Source organism: Pelecanus crispus, chromosome 2, assembly GCF_030463565.1.
Source record: "Pelecanus crispus isolate bPelCri1 chromosome 2, bPelCri1.pri, whole genome shotgun sequence".
Taxonomy (NCBI): domain Eukaryota; kingdom Metazoa; phylum Chordata; class Aves; order Pelecaniformes; family Pelecanidae; genus Pelecanus; species Pelecanus crispus.
The window spans coordinates 120,304,976-120,317,902 of NC_134644.1; positions in this window are offsets into that span (position 1 = coordinate 120,304,976).

Consider the following 12,927-nt stretch of genomic DNA (forward strand, 5'->3'; position numbering starts at 1 on the left):
CTCTTCATCTGCTGGAATTTATGTTCTCGTTGGTCACTGATAAACTGATACACCAGGGATGGGAAAAAAAAAAGAAAAGTTCTATTATTTAAAAACCATCCTGAGGTGGCTGGTATCTTTTGTAATGAGAACAGATCAGAGAGCATAAAATAGCAGACATGTTTCAAGCTGTTGTCCATCAAAAGAATGAAGAAGTCCAAACCATGGCGTATAGCCCTGCCTTTCGTGCGTGCTTAAGGTAAACTTTACCTCTATTTATACTCAGTGTTCCCTTCCAGATTCATGAGCCTTCCCCGCAAGCATAGCTTGTTGTCAGTTTGTTTGCCAAAGTCTGTTCTCTCCTGCTAGACATTTATTTTTGCAGCACGCAATAGGCAAATAATCCATTTCAACCGTCACTTTGGAGCATGCTCGCCTAGCAGATCTGTTGAGAGTTTGTGTCGACTTGGAGCTGACATTTTTGATAGCAATTAATAATAAAAATACCGGCCGCTCTGCTGCTATGGGCATTTGTCGCTGGAGTCTTAGGTTTATACGTGATTTGGAGTGCAGTCGACAAGTGAAGTTCTCCTTTCCCACTACGCGTCACGTAACCGGCCCGGGCCAGCCCCACCGCCTGCGACGCATGGGTGGGCTTGCGCTGAGCAAACCTGGGACCGGCACCCACAGTCAAAACAGACTCATCCCCTTTCCCTTCGGTCTGATGCTATGCCAGCGACCTGAAAAAAACCTGCTGTCCTGCCACGGCAAGCTCATTCACAGCCATCTTCCCTTCCCCGTGCTTTCGTACGTGGCGGGGAGGTTTTTACAGCCCCTCTTCTGCGCTGCTGCGTGGCCGCTGTTGCAGCAGGAGCCGGTAACTGCTATCACTGGATTCATCTGGATGCATTCGGATGCCAGCTGCAAAACATGAGGTGACTGGCCTCTTCCGCCAGCAGTCAGGCTTTCCCACGCTTGGGTCCCGTCGGCGGGCAGCACCCTTTTCGGTAGCGCGGGCGAACACGGCGGGTCCTCTATTGCTCTGCGTGTCACACGCCCCGTCCGCAGCGAGACAAAGGGACGAGGAAAGGAACAGGGCTTCCTGGTAATTGTGTTTTTCCATGGTTCTCTTCACTGGTCCGGTAACAACATAATCATAGAAATTAGAGAGAGAAAAGCTCTGCTGGGGTATTGTGTTAACACTCTGTCAGTTCCAGATTGCGATCTACCGAGCTGTGGCAGGTAAGTCATCACCTCCCGGGCTGTGCTCCACCCAGGGGGAAAAAAAACAACACATGAAAGGAGAGAAAAAAAAAGGGATATACTAAAAAACAAGCTGAGCTGTGACATTGCCACCACCTATTATGGGCAACTCCCGGTGCAGAGGCCTTCATCGTATCGACTCTGCGCTGAACAATCCCCATGGCGGGGTGCCGGGCTTTTCCTCGCTTTTAGCCAAGCAGAATGGAAGCAATTATGGATTTTGCCAGCTCTATTCAAAGAGGAGGAATACTGGAGTGCTGCGGAGCCCCCGGAGAAGGCAAACGCTGCACGGCCCCCGAGCCACAGCGACAGCGACGCTCTGCCACGTTTCAAAGCTGCCAAAGGTTCGGGCAAAGGGACGGGTCTTGCCTGGAGTTAAAGGAAAGCAGTAGGACAGAGTGTGATGGATGTTTTATGGGTATCAAATATCTCACCGAGGTAAGATAAGTCACTTGGGTAAACAACCGCGTGCTGAGGCAAACATCTTAGTTTGGAGATGGTAACTAGGGAGCCAAGATGTTAAATAGCAAAAGTAACCCCTTCCTGTGTAACTAAGTTATTTCCCCAGTGGGAATGCCCGGCCTGTCACTTAGCCCTGCCTTTAACTACAGAATTATCAAAGTCATGTCCTTAAAATGTATGGCTTACTTTTTTTCCTATTGTACTGGCTATCGGTGCTCAAAACTGCAATCTGGAAACCCTCAGTGAGTGTGCGTTCAGCCACGGATTGCTGCAGTCCTTGAGCCAGAACCGTGATCATCCCTGCCTCTGCTGTGCGCACTCCACAAAGCATGTAGCACTGAGATGTTAATGCATTGCACGAGCTGGGCTATGTTGTCATCTTATAGCATGTTCTTTTTTCCTTTTATTTGGAATAAGTGTTTGTAATAACAACTCACTGTGCTCCAGTTGTTTTGCCAGTCTTGGGGAGAAAACTTTCCTACCACCTGGAAAAAAAAACCAATACTGAAGCTTCTTCAATTTGTAAATAGTTCTGGCAAATCACGGTTATGCTGGGCCTAAGGCGGGGAAATGGACATACCTGATGCACTTAAGGGTGTGTCATTCCTCACCATGCACACAACGATTGACAGTGAAAGGGAAAAAATTGGTATTGGTTCAGGCAGCTCACAGACGGTGCACCAAAGCTGCGATGGCATTTTGCCATGCTGTGGTACTGGGGTGAAAAGAGCACTGAGAGCATGGACCGTGGTACCGAGAGCCGAGGCAGGGAGTGCTACCAGTGGCCCCAGGGAAGGAGGAAGGCGGGAGGAAGGAGAGGGACTTGGCAGAAGAGCCTGGATGCCACCATTAGAGCTGCAGCAAGTTCATCCGTGACCTGTCGCAATCTGTAGCAACAGCTGAAGGGGGAGATTCCTTCCCATCTTGGAGCAATGTTTCATTACATAGCTTCTAAATATCTGACATGACTTCCTGGTGCATCAGTGCCCCCGTAACCACTATTTACGTGATGTGCTGGGGCAGCATCATGCTCTCAAAGAGCCCCGGGGCCTCCAGCTGAGGGCAGGGGAGGTGCAAGTCCCTGGGCAACACCAGGGCTCGCGCGGGGCAAGGCTTTGTCACACGCTACTGAAATGATGCCCGCTCCAGGGGAACGTGGCGGGGATTTAACACAAATAACGTAACCCAAAAGTAACCCAGGTCAGTTCATGGCTGTTACTTCCAGTAAGTAAGCCTTCATGGCGGGAAAGAAAAGTTTGAAAGGGTGAGTCTTGTTTTCATCTCGCTAGCAACTGTTTTAATCCAGCATAAACACCAGTGTCGGATTTTTAGTGAAGTTACACAGTTGTATTTAAGTGGTGGGAGAGAAAGGAGACTTCACCCCAGGCTAATTGCCAGCTGTGAAATTTAGCTGAGGCATAAACATGAACCTTTAGCAGCTTCAATGGAAACATGTCCATTTGTCAATCTCCGAGTGAACTCAGAAAAGCTGTGCCTAAAACACCTGGATTTTAAGTCATGTTCCTATGCGAGAGGATCCTATGACCTTGCTCACTGCCCTGACTCACCACAATAAATACTGCTGTGATTTTAAAAAATGTAAAAACCCATGACTTACGTCAATGAAGCCATATGACTACATAGAGCAAATAGCATCTTTGATAAATAGATATCATGTATCAGTCTGAAAGACTCTATGAAGTACTCTTTTGTGTTACTAACCTAATGCTTCAACTGACAACGAGACATTTCCTTTTGTTTACATCTTTCCTGGCAATAGCATCATGACAACTGCAGTCTGTCTGCAGGAATGTACATGGACCTGGGAACCCAGCCATAAATTAGCAAACTGCGGTGTATTCCACGCGTTTCTCGTCCTTCGCTTAATAGCCTTGTGCTTGTATACAAAAGGGGGAAAAAGCTACTTGTGTGCAGTACCACATTCATTGCAATGATTCATGTTGATCAGCTTCTCCCAGGCGATGCTGAGATTTCAGGTAGGAAGCAGCCCACCCTCCATATTTGTCCTCTCTGAGCTAAAATATTTCTTAGTGGAAGGCAGGGAATAAAATCAGGAAACCAAGCCAAAACAAAGAAAACCTGTTGAAGCACACAGAGTTTGTCATTAAAGTGTAATCCAAGCAGATTTTGTTTGTCAACAGTTGCATGAGCCAATATAACAATATTCTGAAAATTTTTAACTGGAAATGTTTTCACGTCAAGGAGCACGTGTGAGCTTAACGCTAATGGTCCAAGGCTTTCCCGAGTGTCAAGTGACTGCAATGCGGGTCCTGTGGCAGCATCCCTGCCACATGCATTAGCCATAGTCACCACTGCCACGTTCTGCCAGCTGAGGTGCCACTGTCTGGGAACCTTCCCTCGTGTCACGTCCCTCACTCTTATGGTACGAGGACATTGTGCTGTAGGAGCCACGTGTTTTCTGCTTTACCTTACACTCGTGCCAAGTCAGAAATCCCACCAGAGCAGGGCGGACGAATCCCCTTAAACACCAATAATTACACTCACCTGGGACAGAGGTTTAGCTTTCAACTCATCCAGCTTTTGTTCAGTTATCTTTACACCTCAGCTGGCTCGCTCTCTTATTTGTCAATAGACAACATGAAAGTCTGCTCTCGCACCTCAGGAGCCAGTGTATTATATTTGCTCTGGACTTTCAGCATTGTAACTGGGGGCAGAAGTTGGATCCGTTTTTTTCTTCCTCTCTCAAAAGGTCAAAGAAACGTGAAACTGCAAAAATCTAGTTCTTCTCTGTGTCACATTTGTGTAAGCCAGAGGGCAATATGGCGATGGTATTTTTAATGCTTTTTTTTTTCCCCCTGCCTTTTCAATCCACATTCCTTGGCACATCTGGTGACAGCTCACACAGTAATGCACTTACTCTCACATCACTCCTTCTAAGAAGTGGCTTCTGATGAATATTGACAGCACCTGAAACGGTCCCAGCCGCGGCGGCGCACGCGTGATAAGCAGAGCGCGGGATGAGCGGAGGGCCGTACCGCAACGCTCGGCCTCATCGTGGGTTTTCTGGTTCCAGGGCTGCATGGTCACAATCCACAGTCCCGGGCACACGCAGGCATGGTTATTGTTAAACTGTAAATATCGTAAGAAGATATTCAGTGTGATTTAATATCCCTATTAGCACACCTCCAAAGCCCCAGCTAGAGAAGCTGTGCTGTGCTGGGCTGAACATTGCGCAAATATTGATGGTTTCTGTCTTGCAGTGTTTACGATCCGAGAAGGAGCCCTGCACCAGAGCTCTCTGCTACGATTTTGTTATTTGTCTTTGGAAATTAATTGTATGATTTAAGGTGTCATAAATGAGCATGTCCTTTCTTTTGCCACTACTAGGAGAGCAACTACTTTACAAAGAGCTTTGAAGGCAAAGCCCTATACCCAAAGACTTTATCATCCTGACCAAGAATTAGTCTTTTGATAAAAACCCCAAATCCAATACCTTTTTCTGCAGCTGTAACATGCAGTAATGAAATATGATCTCACAGTTCCCAAACCCTTGCCAGGTAACAATGATTCAGCACGAGCAGGGCAAGGCGTTGCTGTGCTGCTCCTGAATGGGGACACGCTGTCAGGTAAACTCACTCTAAGCCTTAATGGAAGAGGCTGCTCCCAAAGCCACCACGCTGATAAGACACGGATATGCGGTAGTGGCTGTGGAGAAACCCACAGCGGGAATCAAGGTAAGTTCACATTACGCATGTATATAGTATGAGCAGACACTATAAGAATGGCTTCTGGCCCGACGCCAAGCGTGCAAGGCGGCTACAAGCGCCTCGCTGAAGGTGCCGGTGTTTGGAAAAGAAATGACAGTCTCTACAGCCGCGAGTGCCGGCGCTGGCGCGCAGCCTGGCTGTACCCTTCCTCCAGGTGAGGATAAAACCTCTGCAAGGGAGTCAGGAGCCGCGCTGCCCCTTGGAGTACGGCCGGGCGCCGCCGCCATCCATCACGCACGCACAACTCCTTCAGAGTTCAAAGGCAAAGCTGCAAAAGACTTGTTATTCCTCAGGGTGCTCTGAAGATTTATGTACTGTCACCTACCCGGGCAGTGGGAGATGTTTACCAGTCTCCTGTGTCAGCTGAGCTCAGGGAGCAGTAATGTGATTACAACACTCGCACGCTCAGAAATGCTTTCTGGCTCCTCATATCTCCTCGCCTGATCTCCAGGACAGCTCACCGGTGTTAAAAATAAAAACACCACCGACACACCACCCAGACCCAGAACATCTGAGGTGTGGGGCCCAGAAGCATCTCTAGCATTCCCCTTTTCCCCTGTCATTGCATCCCTCAATTTCATAAACGATATTTGTTCTTCCCACAAGCCTTACCTCATTTGGGGGCAGGGGGAGGCTTAGAGTCAGGGGTTTCACCCGCAAGCAGGTTATACCTGCACACATGGGAGCGCACATGGAAGGATGGCCTCTCACCGCCACCGCCACCACCGCGTCGCTTGCCAGAGCACTTCAACAAGAGCCGGAAACTGAGATTTAAGCTCTCAGCCTCTCCCTCTTCCCCACACAGGGAAGCTCGTACCTTTTTATTGCTGCCCCCACCGCCAAACACACAACGCCTCGGGGCCGCCGCCAGCGCTTCCGTCCGCACTGTGCAAACACCGCTGCGCCCCTTCTCCGCACAGAGTAGTAATAGTGCAGCCCTCGTTCCCCGCTCCTGGCAGTGGTGGCGTGGGCGCCCAGCGGCAACTACAGACGGTGTCCCAAGGTCTGGTTAATGTTTTCAGCACTTGCCCATCACAGGTTGCACTTTGAGCCGTGTATGGCACGTTATTGGTGATCCTGGTGTTTATAGGTTTGTTTCCACCGACGGGTTGGGCGGCTTCTGTTTTTTAAAAGGAGGTTGGCAGCAGAAATCTCAGGTCACGTCAAAGCGCCTGATCTCCACCCACACCAGTGAAAAACCAGTAAGCGCTCTGCCATCAGCGTAACCTTGATTTCCACAGACTTTGGGGCTTTTTGCACATGAGAAAAGGCTGCTGCACCGCCGGACACCCTGTGAACAGCCGACAGGGCAAAGTTCTTGTTTCCTTTGTAGTGAAAAAGTTCAGGGCCGGATATTTATTATCACAAGGAGTAGTAAAGTACATAGAGCAGAGATCGCGCATTGGGTAAGATTTATCACCGAGGTGAAAAAAACAAACAGGAACAGCAAAACAAACTCATGCCCAGCTGAGGCAGCGCTGCCCCACATTCTGGTGCGCACAGCCCCGTACCTGCGCGGCACGCGCGGCTTACAAAAAGTGCCGGGTTGTGCTCTGGATGCAGCACGGTCTCCCCTGGCACAGCACGGCACCACGGCATGGCTGCCAGGGGAGCCCTGCCAGGGCGGCTGAGCGATGGAGGGCTCATCCTGCCCTTTTGACAGCTTTCTTCAACATGCAAATTAAAGTAAATCAGGTGAAGTACCAAAGTCCAGTGTCATGTCACTTGGCTTACATACCAAAAAAAAAAAAAAAACCCAAAACCAAAAAAAAACCCCAAAAGAATGGAGAAGAGATCAAGGGATCTCTATTTTTATTTTTTAGCAGGACCTGCTACCCTGAGCCAGTGTTTGGATGTAAAGCAGAGTTGTTTCAAATGCGATGATGGATGTACTCCCACACCACACCCAACCTGACTCTTCACAAGGGTTTGAGTATTCTTTTACAAGTCTGGGAAAGAGGAAAATTCACATTTTACACAAAAATAAAGCCCTGCCTGAGAGCTCCCCAGCTGCGGGCTGTGCCCCTGCTGTGTTGTTGCTGCATCCTGCCCTGGTTGGGCTCTGGCGCAGCCTTGGCTCCCCTCAAGGTTCCCAAAGAAATTGTTTTGTCTCTTACCGTCAGATTCACCCACCCCCATGCAATATCCCCCAACCCGCAAAAGTCATGGGGATTTAGAGGCAAAACATGAACATTGCAGTCGCTGTGGCTGTTTGGAGGAAAACGCAGCCAAAGGACCCAGCTCGCAGACTCGGCTTGTAAATGCCACCAGCATGCATGAGAAGAGCTCTGGAAAAATCTCGCCACTCCAGGCTTGCACAACTGGGCTGCGAGCGGCAAGGGGGAGAAGCTGTGGGAACTGGCAGCAGGGTGACACAGGAGAGCGGCAGGACTGCCCAACTATCCAGCTGCAATCCAGAAACTGAGAGTTGCAGCAAGAGACATCTTCCCCCGCCTCCAGCCCTGCAAAACATTCCCTCTCCTAGAAATTTGCATAAGCCTGTGTACATTTCCTGCAGTCCTTGGGCAACAGATCGAGTTGTGGTTCAACAATTTACAGGATCAAAGGCAGATTATGATCCTATCGCCGGAACAGTTAAGTGTTTACATGTGGGCTTTTTAGATATAATTTCTTAAAAGATCAAATTCGAAGGCATCCCAGGGAAGCGAGTTTAGGCAAACGACATAGCTGAGGAGCGGGAAGGATTATTTACTTTTTCTTACACGTAATCGAAAGGTTTATTAGGGCTTTCTCAAAACCCATCGCTCTCGTCCTGTACCCAGCCAGCGCTGACTGGCCGCAGTTTAAAATCCCCACGGTGGGTCTCCCGGGCTGCCTTGCAGCAGGGGATTTCCTAGGGCAGGAAGCGCATCCCGCAGGGAGGAAGGCTCAGCCAGCTCTTCCTTCAATGGCAGAAAGGGCCGAGGCACCGAGGGCCGGGCTGTGGCTTTTACAAGCTCCTCGCATGTGATTCCCCGGCTCTCCGTCCAGGCCCCTGGCAGCTGGAGAGGAAGCGGCGCGTAATTAGCCCCAGGTGGAGGGAGCAGCTCCAGCTCTGCAACAGCAGCTCCCCGCACCACCCCGCCAAGGGAGCCCGCAGGCGCTGGGGAAGGCGGCCAGGGCAGCCCGCTTCAGCCCAGACCGGCTAGCAAATGCGGAAGAGGGCTGGGGTAAGGGAAGGATTAAAGGCAAATCTTCAGGGAAGTAGAGGATCCGAGATCAAGCTCCCTCCGAGTTCGACAAGCATCACAGAGCAGCAGGGTTGTGCCACCCATGAGTTGCTTTGCCACATGGGGAGAGGCTGGCTAACACAGGCATCAGCTGCTCTGCGCTGCGCTCCGCTCCTCCGACCGAGTGGAAGGAAGCCTGAGCTTCTGTATCACTGCGTTTGAAAGGAAAGGAAACGAAACTTCTCGCTGCGGAAATACCTGTTGCTTATCAGTGTAAATAGGAGGGAAAACGATGCCTCCCCTCCCAAACCCCCATGCGTGCTGCTTATTTAAATTCAAGTTGCCACATCAGAGGAAGCTCCGAGAGTGGTGCTGGCTGTTGGCAGGCTCCCCAGCCGGGCTCCACGTGCTGCCCTCCCTGGCTCCCCGGGCCAGAAGGGTGCTGGTGGTCTCAAGCACCCTTCTGGCCTGGGGACCTGCACCGCTTCTGCTGCTCCCACGCTCACATCCAGGTGAAGGAGGAAGGTGTTGCAGGACTGAGCGGATACTCTCCCACGGAGAGACCTGTATGCCCACGTTCCCACCACCTCCTCCTAGGGTCCAAAAAGACAGTAGGGGATGCCACTCTCCCTTCGGAGGGTGACTGGGACATTCACCCCTGCCCCCAAGTGTCACGGACACAGCAGGTGAGAAATAAGACCAGGTGTCTCTCAAAGACCCGGAGCGCATCTATTATTTTACTGCCCAGACAATGAAGGAGGCCGCCTGCATCTGAGCAGCCATCCACAGCCTCCAGAAACTTGGGGACAGCCACCAGGGCCAGGGCGGCTGATATGGTGACAGGTCCCAGCAGGCAAGGAGGACAACTTGGCTGAAGCTGCTTGTGGCAGGACAGAGGGAGCAGGGGCCAAGGAGTCCTGGTTTGGTAGAGGAAGGGAGGTGTAGCTTTACAGCTATGCAGATGTAAACCTATAAACTAAAAGGAGATATTTACAGTTTTCTTCCACGTATCACCAGCTAAGGAAGAAAGACTTTTGAGGAAGCCCTTGGAGAAAGTTGGCAGCACATCACTGGAAATACCTTGGCTGAACGCAAGCCAGCTGAACTTAACATGAAGAATAAGTTACAGCAGCAACTGCTTAAGTAGTGCTTAATATGATAACCTGAACTAACCTTTTAGTCAAGGTTGGCAGAGGAATGTCTGCTTCACACCTCACCTGGTGGGACATCCACCTGGGGAAGGCCCGTAGCAGCAGAGCCAGGACTGCGTGCTGAAACCAGAAATGCCACCGACTCGAAATTAAAAACAATCCCTCCGTTTTTAAAACTGCCCAATGGATTTTATTACTAATTGCTTCTCTCTTTGGCTTACCCCTGTCACATCATAGAAAGCAGAAGTTAGAAAAAAGCCAAGCTATCCACACAGGGAAGATGTGCTTTCTGTCATGAGAAGTTGATTTGTTTGCATCAGAGCAAGATTTGCTGTTGTGGTTAGTTTAGAGGGTAGCAAGGATCAGATGACTTTCAAAACAATACAAAACTAGTCAAAATAATCTCTAACCTAGTTAAATGGACTATGTATGATATTATGTAAGCACTCTCAAGTCAAACAGGGAGAGAGATGATAGAGGCAGAGTTCAAACAAGAAATGAGACTAGAAGTACAAAAGAAAACAAAATAAGACACTCGGCACAAGGTCAGGCAATCAGAACATTGCAGGCTAGAAAAGGAAGTGAAATTACAGGGTCTGGCAAAACAGCTGAACGCTTACTCAGGAAAATTACAAAACTGTTGTGATCCTTACCATCAGTTCTGTGTCTGCTATCCAGAACAATTTCCAAGACCAGCTACACAAATTCCTAAAAGCAAGCTGTGGGACATCATGTTCTTCCCACAGGCGGTCAAGTGATTTTTGGTTTTTTTATATATATAAAAATACCAGGACCATATATATATGGTGTCCTTACTAGAATATATATATAGTGTCCTGGTAAAATCTATAAGCTGGTGGTAAATTACGATCAAGATTGTCTTTTCCATCAACAGCTTCTAAAGGAGAGGTCAAAAGGTCAAAAGCCCCCAGCCAAGCACTAAAATCTATTCACCAATCGACACAAAAAAATTTTGCTCCTGCAAAAGACCTAGGACACTAGAGGCAAAGTTGAGATAGGAAAGAATGCTCAGTTTTATGCTGAAACCAGATAGGACACGTTAGTTAAAGAAACTGAAGGGTTTATCCCTAACGTAAGCTGCTTTGGCCCTAAGTGTGTGTTTGTAGGGAAGGAAACAGCAGCAAGCTTGAAGCGTATGACCCATCATTTCCCAAAGAGCTATTAGACTGCAGGGACTTCAGAGGTGGGACCAAACATTTTCTGTATAATTATTAAATACCATACTGGTAAAATTTAGAGGCCTCATAACTGGGAATTATTTCCTTACTACTGATAAAAATGAATATTCTCAAAAAGAAGCTCTTTGCCAACCCGTGAAATGTCACTGATGGAGGAGCTCCAGGACCACTTTCCAGGGCAGTATTTCCCCAGCAGTGCGGCAGCAGCACAGAGAGGGAACGACTCCGAGAAGCCATGAAAACACGTACACCTACTGCAAAACCCATAGCACTGGGATTGACCTGCTCTCGCTGGAGGCAGGCTGATCCTCTTCACCATCAGCTGAATTTGATGAAAGGCGCACAACAAGAACCACGTGCCGGGTTTATATATGCCCAGACAAGGGTTCTTTGCTGCCAGAGGTTAACGTTGTTACACACCTACAGGCAGGGCTCATTGCCCAGGGTAGGCACTGGCTAGGCTGCAATTAGAGAAAGCAGCCACAGCCCTAGGCTGTGGTCCCAGAGAAATTGTCCAAGAATAAACAGTGTTAGATAGTTGTCAGCTGCACTCGATCAAAGCCTCCTCACAAGCTGCCGCCTGCCCCCCAGTTAAGTCACTAATTCAAAGCTCTGCTACCTGTGTGCACCTTTACAGGTTTATTACACATTGGTGTAAGCAGCTGAAAGATCAACACTTTGTTTGTCAGTGGAAGCACATGAAATTTGGCAGAAACCCTGCTATCCAGTGGAACAGGGATTAGCTGGGAGGCAGATGTGACTTACTCATGTCCGCATCAGCTTCAGGAACTGTGATTCATATTACACGGCAGCACTGCAGTGCTACGAAGGGCTGTGAAGTTTACCCGTTGTTGGAAGCTACCTTCGTCTGCAAGCCTGTGTAGCAAGACTTGCGATCCTTGCCAGTTTTAGTCCCAGACCTGAAGCCTCAGAGCTGAAGCCGTTAGAAAGCTTCAGAAAGAAAAGGGGGTTTTAAGGCAAGTAAAGCCAGTTTCAAAGGGAAAGGTGAGCAAAATGGCTAAATGCCATGGCTTTGAGCTGTCAGCAGGAATGCATGCAAAATTTAAATGGAGAAGGTAGCCTGAATTTTGACTTTGTAGTATAGCTTGCATCACTGTGGGATTTTCTGTGTGTGCAGAACTGCAGGCACTCATTGTCGTAATAGGGACTGGAATAGACACTGAACCGCATACAGAACACGTGGATGCAATTATTATGTCTGGAACAGCTTTAAGTGACGTTTTGCTAGAGAGAGTGGCTAATCTAATCTCTTTTCCTTCAGTCTGAACACTGCAGCTTACCGGAGAAGAGCCCGCTGAACCAGCGAAACAGGATAGAGATGTAACAACTCCAGCAATTGGTGAACAAGAGACTTAAAACAAGTAATGTCCTGAAAAGTGAACATGCGCTGTATTCATGCCAGTAATCCCTATTTGGCAAAAGCCAGGAGGGAAGTTGACAACTGCAAGATGCCAAGAAGAGGAAGAAAAAAAGAAAACCCAAATGAGCTTTGAAAGAGCCACGAAGTACTCCAGGAATAGGTTTTAAGCAGCAACAAGAAAACTGCATAAGCACTGTGAGAAAAACAACAAATGAAAACAGGCTTTGACAGACTGCACATGGTTAACTGCAAATGGCCTAAATACCATAGGTACAAAAGTGACACTTAACAGGGTCATGGTGCACCTGGGCTTCCAGCTGCACCGCACCTTCTGCTGGCTGGGCTTCCCGCTGCGTGCTTCCGTCCTCTCCAAGGGGAAAACTGTGATCAATCCCCCCCCCACATACACACTCTCTCCCCCTGCTTTCTAATTACTTTCTCCCGCCACCCCTTCTCCGGTGAGGTTACCGCCTGCACCCCCCGGCCCAGGCAGCAGCATCCCTCTGCCCGTCCAGGAGCTCGCAGACCGGCTGTGCTGCCCTCCCGAAGTGAGTTTTCCCGGTTTTGTGCTCT